Source organism: Mesocricetus auratus, unplaced genomic scaffold, assembly GCF_017639785.1.
Source record: "Mesocricetus auratus isolate SY011 unplaced genomic scaffold, BCM_Maur_2.0 Super-Scaffold_100015, whole genome shotgun sequence".
Lineage (NCBI taxonomy): Eukaryota > Metazoa > Chordata > Mammalia > Rodentia > Cricetidae > Mesocricetus > Mesocricetus auratus.
Genome location: NW_024429198.1, coordinates 53,112,022 through 53,136,865, shown reverse-complemented (window position 1 = coordinate 53,136,865; position 24,844 = coordinate 53,112,022). Strand labels below are relative to the sequence as shown.

The 24,844-nt window shown below is 39.0% G+C and overlaps 1 long non-coding RNA gene across 1 annotated transcript in view; it reads right to left on the bottom strand.

Annotated features, from left to right (window-relative positions):
- Positions 1–7,504: 7,504 nt before the first annotated feature.
- Positions 7,505–24,844, bottom strand: part of LOC121144356 — a 74,392-nt gene continuing 57,052 nt past the window's right edge. Inside the window, exons 2-3 of the long non-coding RNA XR_005881706.1 lie at positions 10,622–10,735; positions 7,505–8,812 (exon numbers count right to left, since the gene is read on the bottom strand). This is a non-coding gene — a long non-coding RNA (uncharacterized LOC121144356). The remainder of the gene's footprint in view (positions 8,813–10,621; positions 10,736–24,844) is intronic.

Below are 24,844 nucleotides of genomic sequence, written 5' to 3'. Positions count from 1 at the left end.
TGCGCGCACGTGTGTGTATGCATTGTATGTACTTCTGGAAACAGATACACTTGTGCATGTGGGTGTACATATCAAATGTCTGTATATGTGTGGAGTAAGCCTAAGGTCAACACTGGGTATCATTCCTTGAGCCCCTCCCACCTTCAGCTTTTTGAGACTGTCTTTTCGTGAACTTGCAGTTCATTATTTTCACTAGACTGGCTACTGGTCTACCTGTCTCCACTCCAGCGCCAGTGCTGGGGTTTCAGACATGCTCCGCTGTGCCTGGATTTTTGTGTGGGCTCTGAAAATCTGCATTTGTCTTCATGCTCCTGGCAGGCACTTTTCCAAATGAGCCATCTCCCCAGGCCTCAGACACAGTTTTGAAACTTATTTTGGAAGCTGAGTTTATAAATTTTCATCTTAAACAAAACCCTGATTTTGCAGCTGTTCATGTAATAATGTAACTCCAGGCCTAGAATATAAGTTGCTTTTTAAATGGAGTTTATTTTCATCTGTCCATTTGAGTATATCTTAAATAGCAAGTAGAATTCTTCTTATTTCATTAGCAGCTGACTGGGAAAGTAAGAATACTAAATGTAAATCCAAAGTCAGATATTAGAAGCTTTGAATGTCTGGTTTTAAAGTCACCTCTGGAGCGTAGGAGGCTGTCATTGTTCAAAGCTTTGGCAGGCCTCAGCAAAGACCCAAAGCAATTGTGTGGTGGAACCAGGCAATGGTGTTCACTCCAGTTTCCTCCACTTATGAGTAACTCTGAGAATGCATTGACTTCACCATTGTAACAGTGATCCATAGTATTTTAAGTCCCACCTATCACAAGACCATGACTGAATCAGTAGATTGGGAAGAAAGGGGGCATGGTAAAAATCTTGGCACTTGTGGGTGCTAAGTTCACACCGTGTCCTTTGCAAAGTCTATAATATATTAGCATTAACTAACGGTACCGCAGGGGAAGTAGCCTGGTCTACTGGGACAGAACTTGTGACAGTAGGACCTGAGACTGGCTGATTGCAGGCACAGACATAATCATAGGGAGGAGTGAGCGGAGCAGGATTCTGCTAAGGGGGCAGAGCACTGTCTTGTCTTTTTTTATTTATTTTATGGGTTCCTTGTGGATTTCACATCATGTGTCCTGATTCTTTTCATCCTGTTCCTCCATATCCTCCCTCTGGTTTTGCAACCCCCCTTCCTAAAATAAAATTAAGCTGAAAATAAAAACAAAAGCTAAAACCAAGCAAACAAAAGTCTTGGTATGGAAGCTGTAGTGTGACATAGTGAGACGCACCTTTAGCCCATGATCTTTACTTATAAGTGTTCACTGAGATGAGTCAATGGTGTGGTTTGAGACCTCCAGCTTTTGCTACACCCGGGAACTGGGCCCTCGCTAGGACTACTCTTGGATATCCCGCTGTTGCCTTGTGTCACGGAGATCCTGCAGCTTTTAATCTTCAGGGACCCTTCACCTCCCCCAGCGGTTCACAGATGAGGCAGATGTTGGGGTGGGCCAACTCATAGCCCACTCTGGGCCTGGGTGGTAGCTGAGTTTGCCAGCCTGCCAGATTTCCTCATCCCTAATCGTCACCACCAGGGTAAGATCTTCAGCATTCTTATGGCTGGTTAGCTTACCCGTGTAGCAGGCAGCAAGGAGCAGAGCCAGTTCCCTGCTCTCATGCCTCCAAAGTTTGGCTCATCTGTGGCCCCTCCACCCAGCCAGTTCTAGCGTGCTGCCCGGTGAGGTGCTGGATCGTATCTCCCATGTGCTGCAGCTGGTGAGATGCAGAGCCAGCTCTCCCACTCTCCTGACCCCAGGGCCAGCTCTCTTGCCTGCTGTAGGTGGCAAGGGGCAAGAGAGGAGGAGCGCAAGTCACCACATGGCAGACGTGGGCGTCCAGGGTTAGCGTTCCTGCTCTGCTCACAGGGTCACAGGAGTAGGAGAGCTGATCCCGTCCTTCACTGGCTGCAGCACTTGCGAGAATGTGTCTTGTACCTCACCTGGGCAGCACAATGTGGATGATCCTGTTGGCGAGGGCACAGGTGAACCTGCCCCAAGAACATGCATGAGAGGTCTGGCCCGACCCCTCATCAGCCATATGATAGAGTGGGCGAGGGAGAGATGCCTGCTCTCATCCAACACCGCTCATTGCCTATGGCAGGTGGGAGAGCTCGCCCTGGGGTCGTGATAGTGGGAGAATGGACCCCCACTGTCTTCAGAACTCAGCAGACCAGGCCTTGCACCTCACCCAGGCAACACAGTGGAACTGACCCCGTTGGTGGACTCTGAGGGTGTGAGAGCAGAGGACTGTTTTTAAAGCAATATGGAGCATGGAATTCTTTTGTAAGAAAGCATAATGTAAAAGGCAAATTAAAACTTCAGAGAAGCATTTAAAGGATAAAATTCTTCACAGAGAGGACAATGTCACAAAGGCAAGGGCAGAGAAAGTCATTTAAAATTACTGTCAGCAGAATCAGAAACTATTCAATTCTGCCTGGATGGCTTATTCTCTCCCAGGGTTCTGAGTTATGATCACCAGTGAGTTAGATGTGAAGGAACAGAACACTCACAGAAAAAGGCTGTAATATGTTGCACAGGTAAATCTCAGAGCAGGAAGACTCCAGGGGAAAGACAGAACTCATAGTTCTGAGAACACTGTGAAGGTAACTGTTGCTTACCACTGCACAAACATGTTGTCTGTGGCACACTGGCCAAGCTTAGATGGCGTCTCTATGGGTTGTGCACAACATGAACTCTTGGATATGAAGTCCTGGCATCCCTGAATGTTCGAGTTGGAGGATGTTTCACATATGAGCACAATAGGCCTTCCAGATACTCCTTACATTTCTGATGTGGAGGCAGATTTAATAAGGTGGGGGCCCTAGCCAACACTCTCCTGGATGGTAGATGAACTGTGGGATAAGATGCCTTCTAGAAATTCAATATTTCATTGGTGTTTTTGATTTTAATCATTTTGACAGGTGTTGTTTTGATTTGCTGTTCCTTGATAGTTAAGGTTGTTAAGCAATTTCTTAAGGGTCTTTCAGCCATTTGAGACTACTCTATCGAGAATTTTCTATTTTCTTCTATATCCCACTTTTCAATTGGATTATTTGGTGCTTTGGTGACTAGTTTCTTGAGTTCTTTGTATATTTTGGAAATCAGACCTCTGTCAGATGTAGGGCTGGTGAAGAATTTTTCCCATTCTGTGGACTACCGTTTTTGTCTTGTTGACTGTGTCCTTTGCCTTACAGAAGCTTCTCAGTTTCGGGAGGTCCCATTTATTAACTATCAATCCCAGTGTCTATGCTATTAGCCTTATTTTCAGGAAGCCATCTCCTGTACCAATTAGTTTAAGAGTACCTCCAACTTTCTCTTCTGAGAGGTTCTCTGTGGCTGGATTGATGTTGAGGTCTTTGATCCATTTGGACTTAAGTTTTGAGCATGGTAGTAGATATGGATCTAGCTGCAGTTTTCTATATGCCAACATTCAATTGTGCCAGCATCATTTGTTGAAGATGCTTTCTTTTTTCCATTGTATAAGTTTAGCTTCTTTGTCAAAAATCAGGTGTTTGTAGGGGTGTGGATCAATATCAGGGTTTTCAATTCTATTCCATTGGTATAACTGTTTTTGTGCCAATACCAAACTGTTTTCATTACTATAGCTCTGTAGTAGAACTTGAAGTCAGGATTGGTGATGCCTGCGGAAAATCCTTTATTGTACCTGGTTGTTTCAGCTATCCTGGGTCTTTTGTTTTTCCACATAAAGTTGAGTATTGTTCTTTCAACGTCTGTGAAGAATTGTGCTGGTATTTTGATGGGAATTATGTTGAATCTGTAGATTGCTTTTTGTAAGATTGCCATTTTTACAATGTTGACCCTACCTACCTAAGATCATGGGAGATCTTTCCATTTTCTGGTATCTTCTTTAATTTTTGTAAATTTTTGTAGTGAATCAAAGTTCTTGCCATACAGGGCTTTCACATGTTTTGTTATAGTGTTTCCCCAAGATATTTTATGCTGCTTGTGGTTATTGTAAAGGGTAATGTTTCTCTGATTTATTTATCAACTCATTTATCATCTATGTATAGCAGGACTACTGATTTTATTTTTAGTTTATCTTGTATCCTGTAACTGTTCTGAAGGTGGTTATAAGCTGTAGGAGCTCCCTGGTAGAATTTTTCGGGTCATTTATGTAAACTATCATATCATCTGCAAATACTGAAAGTTTGTCTCCTTCCTTTCCAATTTGTATCCTCTTGATCTCCTGTTGTTGTCTTATTTTTCTAGCTAGAACTTCAAGTATAATACTGAAAAGATATGGAGAGAGTGAACACTGTGTCTTGTTCCTGATTATAGAGGAAACACATTGGGTATCTCTCCATTTAGTTTTATGTTGGCTGTTGGCTTGCTGTATATTGCTTAATCATGTTTATGTATATTCCTGTTATCCCTGATCTCTCCAAGACCTTTATCATGAAGGGGTGTTGGATTTTGTCAAAGGCTTTTTCAGCATCTAGTGAGATGATCATGTGGTTTTTCTTTTTCAGTATGTTTATGGGATGGATTTTCACATGTTGAATGATCCCTGCATCCCTGGGATGATCATGTTGGATGATCAAGCCTACTTGATCATGTTGGATGATTTTTTGATGTGTTATTTCATTTGATTTGTCAGTCTTTTATTAAATATTTTTGCATCAATGTTCATAAGAGAGATTGATCTTTAGTTCTCTTTCTTAGTTGTGTCTTTGTATGGTTTGGGTACCAAGGTAATTGTAGCCTTCTAAGAAGAGTTTGACAATGACTCTTCTGATTCTAATTGTGTGGAACACTTTGAGGAGGATTGGTATTAATTCTTCTTAATTTCTGATAGAATCCTGCATTGAAACCATCTGGCTCTGGACTTTTTTTGGTTGGGAGACTTTAATGATGCTTCTATTTCATTAAGGGCTATAGGTCTATTTAAATTGCTTATCTGTTCTTTATTTAATTTTGGTAAGTGATATCTACCCAGAAAATTGTCCACTTCATTTAAATTTTCCAATTTTGTGGAGTACAGATTTTCAAAGTATGACCTGATGATTCTCTGGATTTCCCCAGTGTCCATTGTTATGTCCTGCTTTTCATGTCTGACTTTGTTAATTTTCATGTTCTGTCTCTGCCTTTTGGTTAGTTTGGATAAAGATTTGTTTATCTTGTGGATTTTCTCAAAGAACCAACTATTTATTTTTTTCTTTGTTTCTACTTCATTGATTTCAGCACTCAATTTGAAGTTTGCAGGCAAATGAATGGAACTAGAAGAAACCATCCTGAGTTAGGTTACCCAGTCACAAAAAGACAAACATGTTATGTACTCACTTATATATGGATATCAGACGTAGAACAAAGGATTACCAGCCTACAATGTACACCTCCAGAGAAGCTAGGAAACAAGGAGGACCTTAAGAGAGACACAAATGGCCCCCCCAGAGAAGGGGAAAGGGACAAGAGCTCCTAAGCAAATTGGGAGCATGGGGATGTGGTGAGGGAGGAGAAGGAAGAGCAACAAAAGAGATACCTTAATAGATGGAGATGTTATAGGTGTAAAGAGAAATCTGGCATTAGGGAAATGTCCAAAGATTCACAAGGAAGATCCCAACTAAGAATCTAAGCAATAGTGGAGAGGCTACCTTAAATGCCCTTCCCTTATAATGAGATTGATTACTACTTTAATTGCCATCCTAGAGACTTCATCCAGTAGCTGATAGAAGCAGAAGCAAAGATGCACAGCTAAGCACTGTGCGGAACTCATGGAATCCAGTTGTAGAGAGGAAGGAGAAATGACCAAAGGGGTCAAGACCATGCTGGAGAAACACACTAAACCATGACTTTTCACAAAATAACTCATTTCCCTTTTATCAATTTGATAAACTGTCCAACAGTGTGCTTAAGTTAACTTCTGAGATGTAGTTATAACCTTTATGCAGGACACCCGAGGCCACAGACCAGTGATGACAGTCATTCTTCTGTAGTTACCATAGCAGATAGGTACCCCATAGTGCTAAGTGCTATGGAAAGAGGTCAATTATTTCTGTGATGGTATTTTGATTTATTAAATTTTAGCATATTCGCACTGTATGGGCTATTGTAGGGTAAGCTAAGAAGTTTAGGTCTGAAAAGACAACCTTCCACTGGCAAAAAGCTGTCACATAATGTCTCCTTTATGTGTTCTTCTTTGTTGAGTTGTTTAACCTGTTTTCTGTTTCCTACTTTCAAAGCCTCTAAAAGCACTTACATAAGCCAGCCAGATCCACAGTCTTTAGAGTCACCACTGTCCTTGTACTGTAAAGCACCTCTGCTGTTACAAAAGCCACTGCTTCATCTTCCCTTGAACTTAGCCCAAGCCACCAACTATGAGAATCTTCATGCTAAAGTGGTTTCAAGTCAGACCTCATGACAGAACACCACCATTTTATAGGGCTTTGTTTTCAGCTTCATTACCTTGGTTCCAGAAGGTCCCCTAAGGAAGAACTTTGCAGCACTATTAAAAAAGGAATACAAGAATCGTTTTCCCCATCTTTTACCAAAGGTATTATCAGCCATTTACCTGGAAAGAGTTGAATATTATTAGATGCTACATCTGATTTGCCAATCCAAAATCAAAAGTCCAAAATGACTTGGTGATTAAAATATAAGAGGTCAATGGATGTACAGAAATCTGGCCCAATAGCTCTGACAATGGGTTTATTGGGTTCATGGGCATACTCTGTGGTTACACATTTCCTGAATGCATAATTGATATGGTTATGTTTATTACTGCCAAGAGACAATGACAATATGTCTCAGATTATTTGACTCCCAACTCTTCATTGCTATTGCATGTTCCTGAATCTCCACCAGGTATCTCTACTCTTGTCAGGTCTGGTTTTGGTGAGTAGATATTACACAATACTTTCTGCTTCTTGGTTTAAGACATTTTCATCAACATCTTAAAATAATGTGACATTTTTCAGAACATCAAATTGATGAAGATTCAGCATTATAACATGACAAATTACAACAGGCTTCTCTGACCTGTGGAGTGACAATAATTACTTTAGGAAATGTTAGACTTTCTGTTCTTGTCTTACCACTCTCCAAACTCCCAGCCCCATCAAAATGGAAATTACAATCCGGGAGGATCTGTGGAGTTTAAGCCTATCTTGTTCTACTCATGTTGCTGCAAGTAGTGATTCAAATGATAATGCCCCTGACCCCAACAGGCTTACACTTTTAAACACTTGAGTTCCAGTTGTTGACACTGTTTAGGGAGTTTTAAGAGGTGTGGCCTTGCTGGAGTAAGTATGTCACTGGCAGGGAGGCTTTGAGAGCCTAATACCTAACCCTTCTCCCAGTTCACTCTCTGCTTATGGCTATGGTTCAGGACTGTGAATTGTAAGATTGCTGCTCCAACTACTGTGTCTGCTGCCATGCCTGCTTCTTCCTATGACAGCCATGGGTACTAATATGCTACATGTACCACAAACTGGGTAGCTTATGAAATATAAACATTTATTTCCTTAGGTTTAGGGCTGGGAATTCCACACCAAGGTGAAACAGCACATCTTATGTCTGGTCAGGGCTCGTTTCTCACAGCAGTGCCTGACTCCTGCATCTCTGCCAGGTGAAAGGGGCAAAGGTGACCCAAGTACTCAGGAGGCTGAGGGAGGAGGAACAGGAGTTTGAGGCCAGCCTGAAAGACAGAGAAATATGAACAAAACTGTATAAAACATACATTGCCAACATGCTGCCTGGTCCTAGTTGAAGAGTTTGACCATGGGATATCAAGTTACCATATAACAAATGTCTCCCATCAAACAATTGGTTTTATCATAACAACTAAGTAAGAAAGCAACTAAAAGGTATATCCTTTAAAGCAACTAAAAAAAGGTATATCCTTTCGGAAAAAAATTTCAAGGTTTTTTCCCATCAAGCAAGCAATCCAAACTCAAAGAAAATTGTGAATGGGTTCTGGAGGAGGAAGATAAGCTACTGAAATGTGTGAAGTTGCAGTAGCTGAGACGAATATTATATAAGTCGGTTTTACATATTGCATGCAACCAGCATTGTGATGGGTATTTGGCGGGTTGAATGTGCAAAATTTCTAGGTCTCTGTAGTATGAGTGCCAGGTCATTCTATATACCTGCTCTGGTCAGATCCTTTCTGGTCAGACCTCAGTTGCTATGGTAATACATGGATATCTTTCATGTTTTGCTGTGAAGTTTTGTAATTATTTGAGCACTGACAAAGCCTACTTAGAGTTCAAATGCTTGCAGAAACCTGAAAATGTAATAGACAGTCTTGAGTCAGAGTTTAGGAACTTTTTTTTCCACTGAAACAGAGAACTCTGAAACCCATTCTTGAGTTTTTGAAGCACCTGAATAGAATCAAGCTCTGGAAACTCCCATAGGAACAAGCTAGATGCAGTCCCATGAACTGGCTTTGGTTCCTTCCATTTCCACGCCCTTCTCTTGTTTCTTAGACTCAGTTTCCAGACCACCTCAGTTCAAGGTTTTGTGTTGATCTCGGCCTTGTGGAGCTAGCTGCTGCAGTAGGTGATGACTAATATAACTTCTTTCTTCTCTGTGGATTCTTTTTTTGTCCTGTTGGATTGCATGTGTGTTTTCATACTCATACATTCCTGTCATTACTGTACATAGACTGTCTAGCATTAGATATGTACAGTACTCTGAGTTTTCCTTCAATATGTGTGCGGCTGTTTCTCCACCTTTCTGACCCATGTCTTTATCTTTCACCCAAATGCTGGGTCCTGATATCTATGAAAATCATGGAGCCATCTGTGAAGGCAAAAAAATGTCATTACCATACTTTCCCTTCACTATCCAACCCCGGATGTAAACAGAAAGTGTACAGCCATTTAAAAAAGAGGAATATGTGTGGATACAGATATATACCTGAGTATTTTATAATGTGGTGTACAATATTCCAAAAATCATCTAGAGCTGACCCCTGGTTTGAAGCTTACCTTTGCTTTGGTGTGCCCACTTTCCTGACTCCCAAAAAAAAACAAATGGGCTGAAGTGGTTGTTCAGGAAGTTTCTATTTTATTCTAGAAAGATTTACATATGTTCTAAAGCAATGAAAAGCAATTCAAAAGAGCTGCAACTTGATTTTCAGTTTCAATTAGAATTCAGAAAACTCAAAAGTGCTGTGTTCTGTGTCACTTTTGGTGCTGATTAATAAGGCAATCATATTACTTAAATAGAATGCCAAAGAAAGAAGAGCCTATTCCCCCATTTCTCCTTTAGCTGTACATACATTTCTATAGCATGTGTAATGAGGTGTGTGTGGGGGAATAAATCTCATCCAATTAAGTCCCCCTCAACAGTATCCTTCAAGTGATGAATACCAGACGGTGTTGCAAACGGCTGATAAAATTATTGCTGAAAATTTTTACAAGAATGTAAGTCAATTAGAGTGACTCAAGTTCAGATTTCAAGTATAAAATCGGAAAAAAATCATAAAATGAGTCTCAAAGAGATGTTCCAGGAGTATGTTTTAAGGCAATATAGGCAGAGATGTGTTCATTGCCAGTGCGATGGAATGCTGTATGAAGAAAACATGTGATTATTTATTTTAAAAAATGTAAATTCCAAAGCATTTATAGTATCAAAAGATCTCCTTAGACACATTTATTAAATATAAATCTGTTTCACAAAGAGAATAAGTGTGTCACAAACTTCTAAGATTTATAGTACTCCATATTCTTATCAGATAAATTTCTTTTAAGTCAGATATTTGAAATCTGTTTTATCTTATCTCCATCATAGACATTTTATCTTCTCTCCCACACATATGTCATATTTTATGAATATCAATTACAGTTTTATATTGTTCAATTATTAAATAACTGCTTGCCTGGCCTTATATTTATAACCACAGTTAGACATTGCTGATAAAAAATCAGGTAAAATAAATTAAACATTTTCAGTTAAAGGTAACATTTCTTACCTCTTACTAACATTGTAAAATGATTTAATGTTCTCAGTGCTGTGAAATATCCTTGCTTGCTATTTTCTTAAGCGATGGTCATTACTAATCCCCTATATTATTTAAATGCCAAGAAACTCCCAAAATACATTTTGATAGAATTGTTTTAAACCTTCTAATTCTTGAAATATCTGAAAAATATTTCTAAAGAATATTAAAAGAAAAACTATTTAAAGTAGGGTTTTTTTTGGTTTTTTTGAGACAGGGTTTCTCTCTATTGCTTTGGAGCCTTTCCTGAAACTCACTTTGTACACCAGGCTGGTCTTGAACTCACAGAGATCCACCTGCCACTGCCTCCAGAATGCTGGGGTTAAAGGCATGTGCCAACAATGTCCGGCTCTTAAAGTAGGTTCTTATAAATGAATTAATATGACCTTTAATAATAATAAATTAAAAATTAGTTGTTTGTGTGTGAACCTGAAGTTTCTTGAGAACTGCAAGGACAACTTACCAGTGTTCCATCATTCAGCCAAGAGCCTGGTGTAGAGTTAGAATAAAGGAAAACATATACCTAATGATACAAAGATTTTCCTATATTTACCACAAGGAAAATTATTTAAGTTTGGAATGTTTCATCTAAACATATAATTTCTTACCTAGCTTCTGTGGATACTTCATTGACTGAAGAACACAGCTCCATATTGCCTCCATACACAGAAGTATCAAGAATGTAGAAGCCAGTCTCCATGTAACTTGAAAGTACACAGAAACTAAAATAAGAAAACAGACATTGTCAGGAAGTGCTTCTGGGAAAGACAGGGTCTGGGCAGCCCTGGGTTTTGCTCCCAGTTGCCAAGCAAACTGAACCTGGCTGCACTTGCCTATATTCCTGGCACTTGAGAATTAGAGGTGAGGGAGTAAAGTTTAACTCCTTATTGACTACATAGCAAGTTGGAGGGTGACTTGCTTCCAAAGTTTCTCTGTTCAGTTTTCAACCAACAGAAGGTACAAGTTCGAGTCTTAAGCTGAGTTGCTGATGGTCAAGCAAAGGAAACAGAAGAGATAAAGAGGAAAACCTCATCACCATGAAAGAAAGTAATCAGGAAGTAATGGAAGAAATACCAAGGTTCAGAAATGAAAATGAAAAGGGTGGGGTGGTCACTAGGCTAGCAGCATAGCAGCAAAGTGCTTGCCCTTACTCCCAAGAATGTTGTGACCTCTCAGTGAAATGGTATACTATAGCAACCCTGGAGCAGTTGTAAGTGTGCAGATGGTTTCCTTTTCCTGGAGACAAGCATTTAGGGAGAAAAGAGCTCAATTTCATTCATTATATTTTCTCAAAGTGTATCAAGAGTCAAGTAGTGCCATACTTCAGGCAACTCAGCAGCTGTCTGGAGTCTGCTCTCTATGGTTCAGAGAAAACTCTCACAGTAGGGTAGAGGAGTAACTGTGGCAGTGCTGTAGTAGAGTGCAGTCAGGTGATGTATAGACCCTACAGCCATCCTATGATTCAAGACTTCTCCAGCTGCCAACAACACCTCTCCTCCTATTCAACACCATCAGGAAAACAGCAAAGGATTTTATATTCAAGTGTTCTGATTGTATGAGGCACATTATTCAACCAGGTGTACCTGTTTAAAAGAATACCACAAAACTAGAAATCCACAATTTTTTTCTTTCTGAAAATAATTTCATGTCTCTCTTATCTTTCTTTAAATAAAAAACAAAAAATTAAACAAAAAAGCAAACTGACTTAAAATGACCTATTTGGCAAAGTTTGCAAAATCCTAACCTAGCAGAGGCCAGCCGACCAAATGCCTGAGGGTATAAGAAGAATAAAGAAACCTTGACTTATTGAATGTGCAAATATTTCAGGTCTCAAAAAAAAACCTGATGATGGAAAATTCTATTGTCTACAGTCTCCCTGAGTCAACATTTCTAAACTGCTCACAAATGCTAAACTCTTTCCTGAATTCCCAGAGGCACACAGGACTTTGTCAATTCCCGTCACCTAGGGTTAGAATTCCACAGATGTATGTGTGTACCCTGAAAGCAAAGTAAATTGCCAAACTGCCAAGTACACCCAGTAAGCAGAATTGCCCAGCCTTCCTTAACCTGTCCCTCTCAGAAGTGGTTCATAACTCCAAGGGCATAGTTTTGATCCAACAATCAAAAGGTTAATTTTGTCCAGTTAGATTTTCTAAGAAGCCTTTTGACAATTGGATATATATGTGCTTTAGTGATTATCAATTACTACAAATATCAGATTACTCTGTAATTCTCTCTGTCACATTTATTAATAGGATAAGAAGAAGTTAAAGGTTATTATAAAATGGGAACTTATCACCCACTATCAGCTCCTGCACCAAAATCCAAAGAGGCCTTTTATTAGACTAGGGTTCATTGTTGTGTACTGATTATAGTATTTGCCATAGCATTGCCAATGTTCTGTAATAGAGTATCTGATACCTGGAAGCAAACTGCAGCCATAATAAAAGCCTAAACATCAACTCACATTATGTACAGGAAATGCTTTCCACAGACTTATTTAGGAGGAGGAGGCATGAGGAGGAGCCCATGGCTTTAGAAACTGGAGAGGAAGGTATAATGTCATTGTCTTCCTGACTCTCAGATAATAGACGGCCTGTGAAAAAAAGAAATTCATGCATTGGGCATGGGAATGAAAGAGAACATAAAAAAGCTGAAGATTCTAGGACTTTGTAATGTTTGAAACTTTATGTTGGTACATGTGGGATGGTAAGGTCACCCGCTGCCATAAATGACAACTAAAATTCTAGTCCCATGAACCACACAATAGAAGAAGAGAACCTACTCCAGCTTACAAGTTGTTTTGTTACCTCCTTTTGCTATGCACACACACAAACTAAATATAAACATGTTTATAAAGACGGAAACCAGTTTTAAAAACTTGAAATTGACTGTGATAATAATCAGTTAATGTGGTCTTCTCTTCCACCAATGAGGCCAGGGGAACAGTGGGTCTGGCGGAACAAGATAAAACAGGCCCTGCATCCAGGCCTGCATTCCATTGCATGGAGATTGCCTGGAGATTTCCAGAGAGCTTCCCATCCAGTGGGAGCCAAGCATCCCAGATCCCAGGTCTTCTCTTCCACTAAAGGGAACAAGGAACCAGGTGGGAGGTTAAGCACCCCAGATTCCTGGGCTTCTCCTCCATCCACGGGACCAGAAGTAGGACAAAGAATAGAAGAACTACCAGAGTATTGGACTTGCTTGCACCTACCGAAAGCGAACTCGGGTCCACTAACCACCAGACCAGTAAGGGGCTCTTTCTGCACCTACTAGAAGAAGAGATGGGAAAGAGACAATACAAAAACACACTCAGCAACAGAAAAACAAATATGACACCACCACATTCTAGAGACTCCACACCAGCAAGACTCCAACATTCCAATGCAAATGAAGCAGAAGAGAATGATCTTTAAACAATTTCATGAAAATGATAGAGGCCCTAAAAGAAATGGAAAATCCCTCAAAGAAATGGAAGAAAAAAGAAACCACAAAATGCAAGAAATAGAAGAAAAAAGAAACCACAAAATGCAAGAAATGGAAGAAAAAAGAAACCACAAAATGCAAGAAATGGAAGAAAAAAGAAACCACAAAATGCAAGAAATAGAAGAAAAAAGAAACCACAAAATGCAAGAAATGGAAGAAAATACAAACCAAAAAAATGTAAGGAATGGAAGAAAAAACAAACCAAAAAATTCATAAAATGCAAAAAATGGACAAAAAGATGAACTGAAAATTGCAAGAAACAATTCAAACAGTGCAAGGATTGAAAACTGAAATAGAGACAATAAAAAAGCACAATCTGAAGAAAGGCTGGAAATAGAAAAGCTGGGCAAACAGTAAGGTACAACAGATACAAGCATTACCAACAGACTACAAGAGATGGAAGAGAGAATCTCAGGTGTTGAAGATACACTAGGAGACATGGATTCATCAACCAAAGAAAATCTTAAGTCCAACAAATCCCTAACACAAAACATCCAGGAAATATGGGACACCATGAAAAGACAAAACCTAAGAATAATAGGTATAGAAGAAGGTGAAGAAAACCACTTCAAAGGCGCAGAAATAATATTCAACAAAATCATAGAAGAACACTTTCCCAACCTTAAGAAAGACACGCCAATCAATGTACAAGAAGCTTACCCAACACCAAGTAGAGTGGATCACAAAAAAGGTCCCTTTGCCACATAATAATCAAGATCCCAAATATACAGAATAAAGAAAGAATATTAAGATCAGCTATGGAAAAAGGCCAAGTAACATAAAGGCAAACATATCAGAATTATACCTGACTTCTCCATGGAAACTCTGAAAGCCAGAAGGTCCTGGATAGATACTCTACCAACACTAAGAGACGATTCATGCCAGCCTAGACTACTATAACCAGCAAAGCTCTCAATCACTATAGATGGAAAAAGCAAGATATTCCATGACAAAACTAGATTTAAGCAATACCTATCCACTAACCCATCCCTACAGAAAGTTATGGAAGGAAAACTCCAATCCAAGGAAGTTAACTACAACCAGAAAACCATAGGCATTAGATAATTCCACTTTACCAACATCCAAAAGAAAAAAGGTGTGGAATTCCACACATAATTCCACCACCACCAACCATTCCAAATCAATGAAGAGTGAGCAATCAGTGGTCATTAATATCCCTCAATATTACAGGCCTTAACTCAGCCATAAAAAGACACAGGCTAACAGAATGGATTCAAAGACAGAACCCATCCTTCTTCTGCATACAAGAAACACACCTCACCCTCAAAGACAGACATTACCTGAGAGTTAAAGGTTGGGAAATGATTTTCCAATCAAATGGACCCAAGAAACAAGCAGGGGTAGAAACATTACTAAAACTCAAATCACATATAAAGCCACACACACTTATAGTGGGAGACTTCAACACTTCACTCTCAACTCTAAAAAGGTATACCAGACAGAAACTCAACAAAGAAGCAAAGGGTCTAATAGAAGTAATGACCCAATTGAGATTAACAGACATTTTTAGAACATACCATCCACATAAAAAAGAATCTACCTTCTTCTCACCACCACATGGAACTTTCTCAAAAATCAACCACATACTTGGCAACATATCAAGCTTCAGCAACTACAAAAAATTGGAAAAACTCAATACGTCTTATCAGACCACCATGCATTAAAATTAGAATTCAACAACAACACAAATTGAAGAAACCCTACAAACTCATGGAAATTGAATAATGCACAACTGAACCATTCCTGGGTCAAAGAAGAAATAAAAAAAAGAAATTAAAGACTTCCTAGAATTCAATTAGAATGAAGACACAACATACCCAAACCTATGGGACACTTTGAAAGCAATGCTACGGGGGAAGTTCAAAGCACTAAATGCCCACATGAAGAAACTGGAGGATAGTCACACTAGAGAGTTAACAGCACAGCTGAAAGCTCTAACAAAAAGAAGCAAACTCCCCCCAGGAGGAGTAGACACCAGGAAATAATCAAACAGAGGGCTGAAATCAATAAAGTAGAAACTAGGAAAACAATACAAAGAATCAATGCAATGAAGAGTTGGTTCTTTGAGAAAATCAATAGGATAGACAAACCTTTGTCCAAACTTGCCAAACAGCAGAGTGTGAACATGCAAATCAACAAAATCAGATATGAAAAGGGGGACATAACAACAGACTTTGAGGAAATTCATAGAATCATCAGGTCATACTTTGAAAAACTGTACTCCACAAAATTCAAAAATTTAAAGGAAATGGACAACTTCCTGGATCGCTATCACTTGCAAAAATTAAATCAAGAACAGAAAAGCAATTTAAATAGACCTATCACTCCAATGAAAATAGAAGCAGTCATCAAAATTCTCCCAACCAAAAAAAAAAAAAACCCAGGTCCAGATGGCCTCAGTGCAGAATTCTACCAGAAATTCAAAGAACAGCTTATACCAATTCTCCTCAAATATTCCATGCAACAGAAGTAGAAGTGTCTTTGCCAAACTCTTTTTATGAGGCTTCAATAACCTCGATCCCCAAGCCACACAAAGCACAAATAAGAAAAAGAACTTCAGACCAATATCCCTCATGAACATTGATGTAAACATACTCAATAAAATACTGGCAAATCAGATCCTAGAACACATCAAAACAATTATTCACCACGATCAATTAGGTTTCATCCCAGGGATGCAGGGATAGTTCAACATATGAAGATCCATCAATGTAATCCATCATGTAAGCAAGCTGAAAAACAAAAATCACATGATCATCTCATTAGATGCAGCAAAAGCCTTTGACAAAATCCAACACCCCTTCATGATAAAGGTCTTGGAGACATCTGGGATAACAGGAAAATACCTAAACATAATAAACGCTATATACAGCAAACCAATAGCCAAAATCAAACTAAATGGACAGAAACTCAATGCAATTCCTCTAAAATCAGGAACAAGAAAGACAAGGCTATCCACCATCTCCATCCCTTTTCAACATTGTACTTGAAGTTCTAGCCAGAGCCATACAACAACAAAAGGAGATCAAGGGAATACAAATTGGAAAGGAAAAGATCAAACTTTCAGTATTTGCAGATGATATGATAGTTTACCTAAATGACCCAAATAACTCTACAGGGAACACTTACAGCTGATTAACACCTTTAGCAAAGTGGCAGGCTACAAGATCAACTCAAGAAAATCAGTAGCCCTACTATATACAGATGATAAATGGGTTGAGAAAGAAATCAGAGAAACATCACCCATTACAATTGCCACAAACAACATAAAATACCTTGGGGTAATGCTAACCAAACAAGTGAAAGACCTGTATCGTAAGAACATTGAGTCTTTAAAGAAAGAAATTAAAGAAGCCCTCAGAAAATGGAAAGATCTCCCATACTCTAGGATAGGTAGGATCAATGTAGTAAAAATGTCAATCCTGCCAAAAGCAATCTGCAGATTCAATGCAATCCCCGTTAAAATATCAGCACACTTCTTCATAGACCTTGAAAGAACAATAATCAATTTTGTATGGAAAAACAAGAGACCCAGGGTAGGCAAAACAACCTTACTCAACAAAGCAAAATCTGGAGGCATCACCAGCCCCAACTTCAAGCTCTATTATAGAGCTGTAGTCCTGAAAACAGTATGGTATTGGCACAAAAATTGACAGGTAGACCAATGGAAATGAATTGAACACCCTGATATTAACCAATACATGTATGAACATCTGATCGTCAACAAAGAAGCTAAAATATACAATGGAAAAAAGAAAGCATCTTCAACAAATGGTGCTGGTATAAGTGGATGCTGGCATGTAGAAGAATGGGGATAGAGCCATGTCTATTGCCATGTGCAAAAATAAGTCCAAATGGATCAAAGACCTCAACATAAATCCAGCCACACTGAACCTCTTAGAAGAGAAAGTGGTTGGTACCCTTGAACGAATTGTTGCAGGAGACAGCTTCCTGAACATAACACCAGTGGCACAGACAGTGAGATCAACAATTAATAGCCAAAAACAACCATATGCAATAATCGAATTTCTGGAGACATCACCATCCCTGACTTCAAGCTCAATTATAGATAGAGCTATATACCTGAAAACAGCTTGGTATTGGCACAAAAATTGACAGGTAGACCAATGGAACCCCTGCTTCTGGCACCCTGGGTGTTGTCTGCACCTAGAGAGGACACACCTCACCTGGAAGGATCACCCTGAGTCTGGTCACACCTCAGTCTTCAGTGCCCTCCAGAACCTGCCCTGTTATTGAGCTCCTGCTCTGGGCTTTGGTCTTCAATCCCCTTCACACCCTTCCTAAGCTTGAATCTTCAGTACCCTCTGGTCTCCACCCTGTGCTTGAGAGTGTGTCAGATCCACCTGCACCGATTGGAGTCTTGGACTTCTTGAATGTGCTGGAAGAGATCCTTAGACCCAAACCCACCACACCAGGAGAGGAAGAGACGCCACAAGCTCCCACTGAAAGAAGGGATGGAAAGATGGCAATATAGAAACAGAGCCAAAAACAGAAAAACCAGTATGATACCACAGAGTCTAGAAACTGTATATCACCAAGACCTGAACATACTAACACAGATGAAACAGAAAAGAATGACCTTCAAAACAACCTCATGAAAGTGATAGAGGCCCTCAAAAAGGATATGAGAAAATCCCTTAAAGTAATGGAAGAAAACACAAACCCAAAAATGCAAGAAATCAACAAATCTCTTAAAGAAAGCAAGGAAAGATAAACAAAAACAACCGGAAAGATGAAGGAAACAATTCAAGCAGTTCAAGACCTGAAAACTGAAAAGGAGACAATAAAAAATAAATACAAACTGAGGTAATGCTGGAAATATAAAAGTTGAATAAACAATCAGGAACTACAGATGTAAGCATAACTAACAGAATACAGCAGATGGAAGACAGAATCTCATGCACTGAAGATAAACTAGGGGAAATATATTCATTGACAAAAGAAAGTCTTAAATCCAACAAATACTTAACACAAAATATCCAGGAAATATGAGACACCATGAAAAGACCAAACCTAAGAATAATAGATATAGAGAAGGCAAAGAAGCCCAGGTCAATGATGCAGAAAGCATATTCAACAAAATCATAGAAGAAAATTTTCCCAATCTGAAGTAGGAGAAGCTTACAGAACATGAAATAGACTGGACCAAAAAAAAAGTTCCTTCGCCACATAATAATCAAAACACCAAACATACAGAATAATGAAAGAATATTAAATGCAGAAAAAGATAAAGGCCAAGTAACATATAAAGGCAAACCTATCAGAATTACACCCAACTTCTCCATGGAAAATATGAAAGCCAGTAGGTCTGGGATAGATGTTCTACAAACACTAAGAGACCACAGATTCCAACCCAGACTATTATTCCCAGCAAAATTCTCAATTAGTATAGATGGAGATAACAAGATATTCCATGACAAAACTGGATTTATGCAATACATATCCACAAATCCAGCCCTACAAAAGTTCTAGAAGGAAAACTCCAACCCAAGGAAGTTAACTGCCCTCAAAATAACATGGACAATAGATAATCTTACTTTACTAGAACTCAGAAATGGGGGAAAACTCACACACAAAACCACCGCCCAAAACAGGTCCAAAGCAAACAAGACTCAACAATCGATGGTTATTAATACCCCTGAATGTCAATGGTCTTAATTCACCTATAAAAAAGACACAGGCTAACAGAATGGATATGAAGACAGAATCCATACTTCTGTAGCATAAAAGAAACACACCTCAATTTCAAAGACAGACACTACCTCAAGGTTAAGGGTTGGGAAAAGACTTTCTAATCAAATGGACATAAGAAGCAAGCAGGTGTAGCTATCCTAATATCTAACAAAATAGACTTCACACTAAAATTAATCAAAAGAGATGAAAAAGGTCATTTCATATTCATCGCAGGAAAAATCCAGCAGGAAGAAGTATCAATTCTGAACATATATGCCCCAAATATAAAGGCAACCACATTCATAAAAGAAACATTACTAGAACTCAAATCACTCAATAAACCCCACACACTTATAGTGGGAGACTTCTTCTCAGTACTACATGGAACCTACTCTAAAATCGACCACATACTTGGCAACAAAGCAAACCTCAACAGATACAAAAAAAATTGGAATAACTCCCTGTATCTTGTTGGATCACCATGGCTTAAAATTAAAATTCAACGTAAGCACAAATTGCAGAAACCTCAGAAACCCATGGAAATTGAACAATTCTCAATTATTTCACCCCTGGGTAAAGGAAGAAATAAAGTAAGAAATGAAAGGCTGCCTAGTAATCAATGAAAATGAAGGTACAACATACCCCACACTTTGGGATAATTTGAAAGCAGTTCTAAGAGGAAAACTCATAGCACTAAGTGTCCACATGAAGAAACTGGAGATTGCCACACTAGAGAATTAACAGAACACCTGAAAGCATTAGAACAAAAAGAAGTAAACTCACCCAGGAAGAGAAAATGCCAGGAAATAATTAAATTGAGAGCTGAAATCAATAAAGTAGAAACAAAGAAAATAATACAAACAGTCTACGAAATAAAGAGTTGATTCTTTGAGAATCAACAAGATAGACAAACCTTTATCAAACCTAACCAAAAGACAGAAAGAGAACATGCTAATTAACAAAATCAGAAATGAAAAAGGGGACGTAACAGCAGACACTGGGGAAATCCAAAGAATCATCAGGTCATACTTCGAAAACCCGTACCCCATGAAATTGGAAAATTTAAAGGAAATGGTTGATTTTCTGGACAGATATTACTTACCAAAATTAAAACAATAATAGATAAACAATTTAAACAGATCTATAACTCCTAAAGAAATAGAAGCAGCCATAAAAAGTCTTCCAACCAAAAAAAGTCCAAGACCAGATGGTATTATTGCTGAGTTCTACCAAAAATTCAAGGAAGAGCTAATATTAATACTCTCCAAATTGTTCCACACAATAGAAGCAGAAGGATCATTGCCAAACTCTTTTTATAAGGCTACAATTACCATAGTACCCAAGCCACACAAAGTCACAACCAAGATAGGGAATTACAGTGCAATCTCCCTCATGAACATGGATGCAATAATACTCAATAAAATACTGGCAAATCAAATCCAAGAACACATCAGAAAAATCATACATACAATCAAGTAGGTGTCATCCCAGGGATGCAGTGATGGTTCAATATACGAAAATCCATCAATATAATCCACCATATAAAAAATCAGAAAAAGAAAAACTACATGATCATCTCGCTAGATGCTGAAAAAGCCTTTCACAAAATCCAACACCCCTTCCTGATAAAGGTCTTGGAGAGATCAGGGATAATAGGAACATACATAAACAAATAAAAGCTATATACAGCAAACCAACAGCCAACATCAAACTAAATGGAAAGAAACTCAAGACTATTTCTCTAAAATCAGAAACAAGACAAGGATATCCACTCTCCACATATCTCTTCAATACTGTACTTGAAGTTCTTGCTAGAGAAATAAGACAACAACAAAAGGAGATCAAAGGGATACAAATTGGAAAGAAAGAAGTCAAACTTTTACTATTTGCAGATGATATAATAGTCTATATAAGTGACCCAAAGAATTCTACCCTACAGCTGATAAACACCTTCACCAAAGTGGCAGGATACAAAATTAACTAAAAAAGAATTAGTAGCCCTACTATATATGTAGACAATATAGGGGATGAGAAAGAAATCAGAGAAGCATCACCCTTTACAATAGCCATAAAAACCATAAAATGTCTTGGGGTAACTCTAACCAGACAGGTGAAAGACCTGTATAACAAGAACTTTGAGTCTTTAAAGAAAGAAATTAAAGAAGATACCAGAAAATGGAAAGATTTCCCATGCTCTTGGATAGGTAGAATCAACATAGTAAAAATGTCAATCTTACCAAAAGCAATGTACAGATTCAATGCAATCCCAATCAAAATATCAGCACAATTTTTTCACAGACCTCGAAAGGACAATACTCAACTTTATGTGGAAAAACAAAAGACCCAGGAGAGCCAAAACAACCCTGTACAATAAAGGAACTTTCAGGAGGCATCACCATTACTGACTTCAAGCTCTATTATAGAGCTATAGTTCTGAAAATAGCTTGGTATTGGAACCAAAACAGACAGGTAGACTAATGGAACTGAATCAATGACCCTGATATCAACCTTTGAACACCTGATCTTTGATAAAGAATGGGAAAAGGTATACACTAATCCCACATCTGACAGAGCCCAGATCTCCAAAATTTACAAAGAACTTAAGAAGCAAATCTCCAGAACATCAAAGGATCTAATTAAAAAGTAGGGTACAGTACTCTATAGAGACTTCTCAATAGAGGAATCTAAAATGGCTGAGAGACACTTGAGAACGTGCTCAACATGCTTAGCCATTAAGGGAAATGTAAATCAAAACAACTCTGAGACAGCATCTCACTCCCATCAGAATGGCTAAAATCAAAACCACTAATGACAGTTTAAGCTGGAGAGGATGTGAAGAAAGGGGAACACTCCTCCACTGCTAGTGGGAATGTCAACTTGTACACTCACTTTGGAGACTGGTAAGGGGATTCTTCATTAAAATGAAATCAGTCTACCACAAGATCCAACAATTCCACTCTTAGGCATATTCCCCAAAATGTACACTCACACAATAAGAACATCTTCTCAACTATGTGTAATAGCCAGAACCTAGAAGCAACCTCAACTGAAGAGTGGATACAGAAAATGTGATACATTTACACAATGGAGAACTACTCAGCAGAAAAAAAACCAACAGAATCTTGTAATTTGCAGGCAAATGTATGGCACTAGAAGACACCATCCTGAGTGAGGTAATTCAGTCACAAAAAGACAAACATGGTATGTACTCACTTATATGTGGATTTTAGACAAGGAGCAGGGCATTTCCAATCTACAATCCCACTGCCAGAGAGTCTGGGAAGCAGGGAGGACCCTAAGAGGATATGCATGGTAACCTGGATCAGGGTTATGGAACGAGATCTCCTAATTGGATTGGGAGTGAGGGGATAGAAGGGGAGAGGGAGATGGGAGAAAGAGGGGGAAAAGAGGAGGGGAGAGGAGGAAATGGGAGAACAGGAAGGTTGAGCCAGGCTAAGAATAGAGGAGAGAAGGATGACAGATACCATAATACAGGGAGCCATTATAAGTAGGAGGAGAAATCTGGCACTAGTGAGAGCTTCACAGATCTACAAGAATGACACCAACTTGCATTAAGGCTACCTTAAATGCATGCCCATAATAATTAGATTGATGACTACCTTATATGACATCCTAGACCCCTCATCCAGTAGCTGACAGCAGGAGAGGTAGACACTGTCCCTAACCTGGGTTCAGAGAAGATGCCTCAGCAATCTGTGGGACCTTGTAGAGTAGTGCATTATTTATTCCTGGCATACAAATAGACTCTGGGTGCCCGTTCCACACGAAGGGATGCTCTCTCAGTCTGGACACATGGGAGAAGACCTAGGCCCTGGCAGGGATGATATGACAGACTATGAAAAATCCCTCATGGAAGCCCTCACCCTCTCTGGGGAGCAGAGGGCAGATGGAGAGGAGTGGAGGGTTGGGAGGATTAAGGGTTCGTGGGAGGAGTGGAGGGAGATGGAACTGAGAGTAACATGTGTAAAACGTTAAATAAAAAAGAAAACCCTGATATTAACCCACACACCTACTAAGACCTGATTTTTGACAAAGAAGCTAAAATCATACAATGGAAAAAAGAAAGCATTTTCAACAAACGGTGCTGGCATTACTGGATGCTGGCAAGTTGAAGACTGCAGATAGATCCATGTCTATCACCATCCTCAAAACTTAAGTCTAAATGGATCAAAGACCTAAACATAAATCCAGCCACTCTGAACCTCTCAGAAGAGAAAGAGGGAGGTATCCTTGAACGAATTGGTACAGAAACTGCTTCCTGAACATAATATCAGTAGCACAGACACTGAGGTCGACAATTAGTAAATGGGACCTCCTGAAATGGAGAAGCTTCTGTAAGGCAAAGGGCACAGTCAGCAAAACAAAAAGGCAGTCCACAGAATGGGAAAAGACATTCACTAACCCCACATCTGACATAGGGCTGATCTCCAAAATTTACAAAGAACTCAAGGGGCCAGGCTTTGTTAATCCTCCCTGGGAGCTCCTACCTTGTGAGAGGAGTAGATAGGGAGTGATCTGGGGTGGGAAGATAGGAGATGGGAAGGAGAAGAGGAGGGGTGAGAGGGAGAACTGTAGTCAGAATGCAAAGTGAAATATAAATAATTAAAAAAAACAAAAATAGGTTTGATATTACCATAAAACTAAACACAGAGGACTAAAGAGCAATATAAAAGGTTAATTATGCCACCATCAGAAGAGATTTAAATGTTTAAAAATCAGGGGAAGAACAAAATAAAATCAATTTAATAATATCTAGGTACCATCTGGTGCCTCTTCAATTCAATTAGAGGTGTAGATCTAGTTCTTAAAAATCTTGATCCAATATTATTATAATTTGTGAGAAAATCAATAATCAGCATTTTTCATTATAAGACTAGTTAGTTCCCAGTTGGTGTGTGGTAATAGATATTCAGAAGGAAGGGACAGTGTAAGGGATGGGGGCTTCTCAGTACTGGTAGCAACTTGCATAGAGATAGGAGTAAAAATAAATAAAGAAAAGCAATTTATTTTGATCATTTTAAGGAATGAGTATCTATTCAGCATTGATAATACATGGAGGAAGAATGCAATTTTTGATATATTTTATCCTCACAAAAAACTAATGACATAACTTTATCATTTGCATAGTTGATGGTCCACGTACATCTGTGATGGGAGATGTCATTCTGAAATCTGTCTCTTATTGGTTGTTGAATAAAGCACTGTTGGCCAATAGGGAAGCAAGATAGGTGGGACTGGGAGTCGAGTAGGACTCTGGGAAGGAGAAACACAGAAAGCCATGATGTAGCCGCCATATGGGTAAGAAGTGCAGACCCTTTCTCCGGTAAGAGAGATACTTATGTTAGCAATTATGGGGTAAATACTTAAGTCAGAGCTAGCCAGTAAGAAACAAGCAAATGGCCAACAGCTTCATAATTAATATAGTCTCCAGTGTGTTCATTTGGGACTGATGGAGCTCTGGAACCAGGCTGGTGGGAAGGCTTCACCTCAACACATCTGTAATAAGTCTACCCTCTGACTCCATCAGTAGTACCACAGCGGACCAGGCTTCCATTATTTCCCTCTGTAATGCCCTCCTAGTCTTTCCTTACTCTAACTCTTGCCTTCTC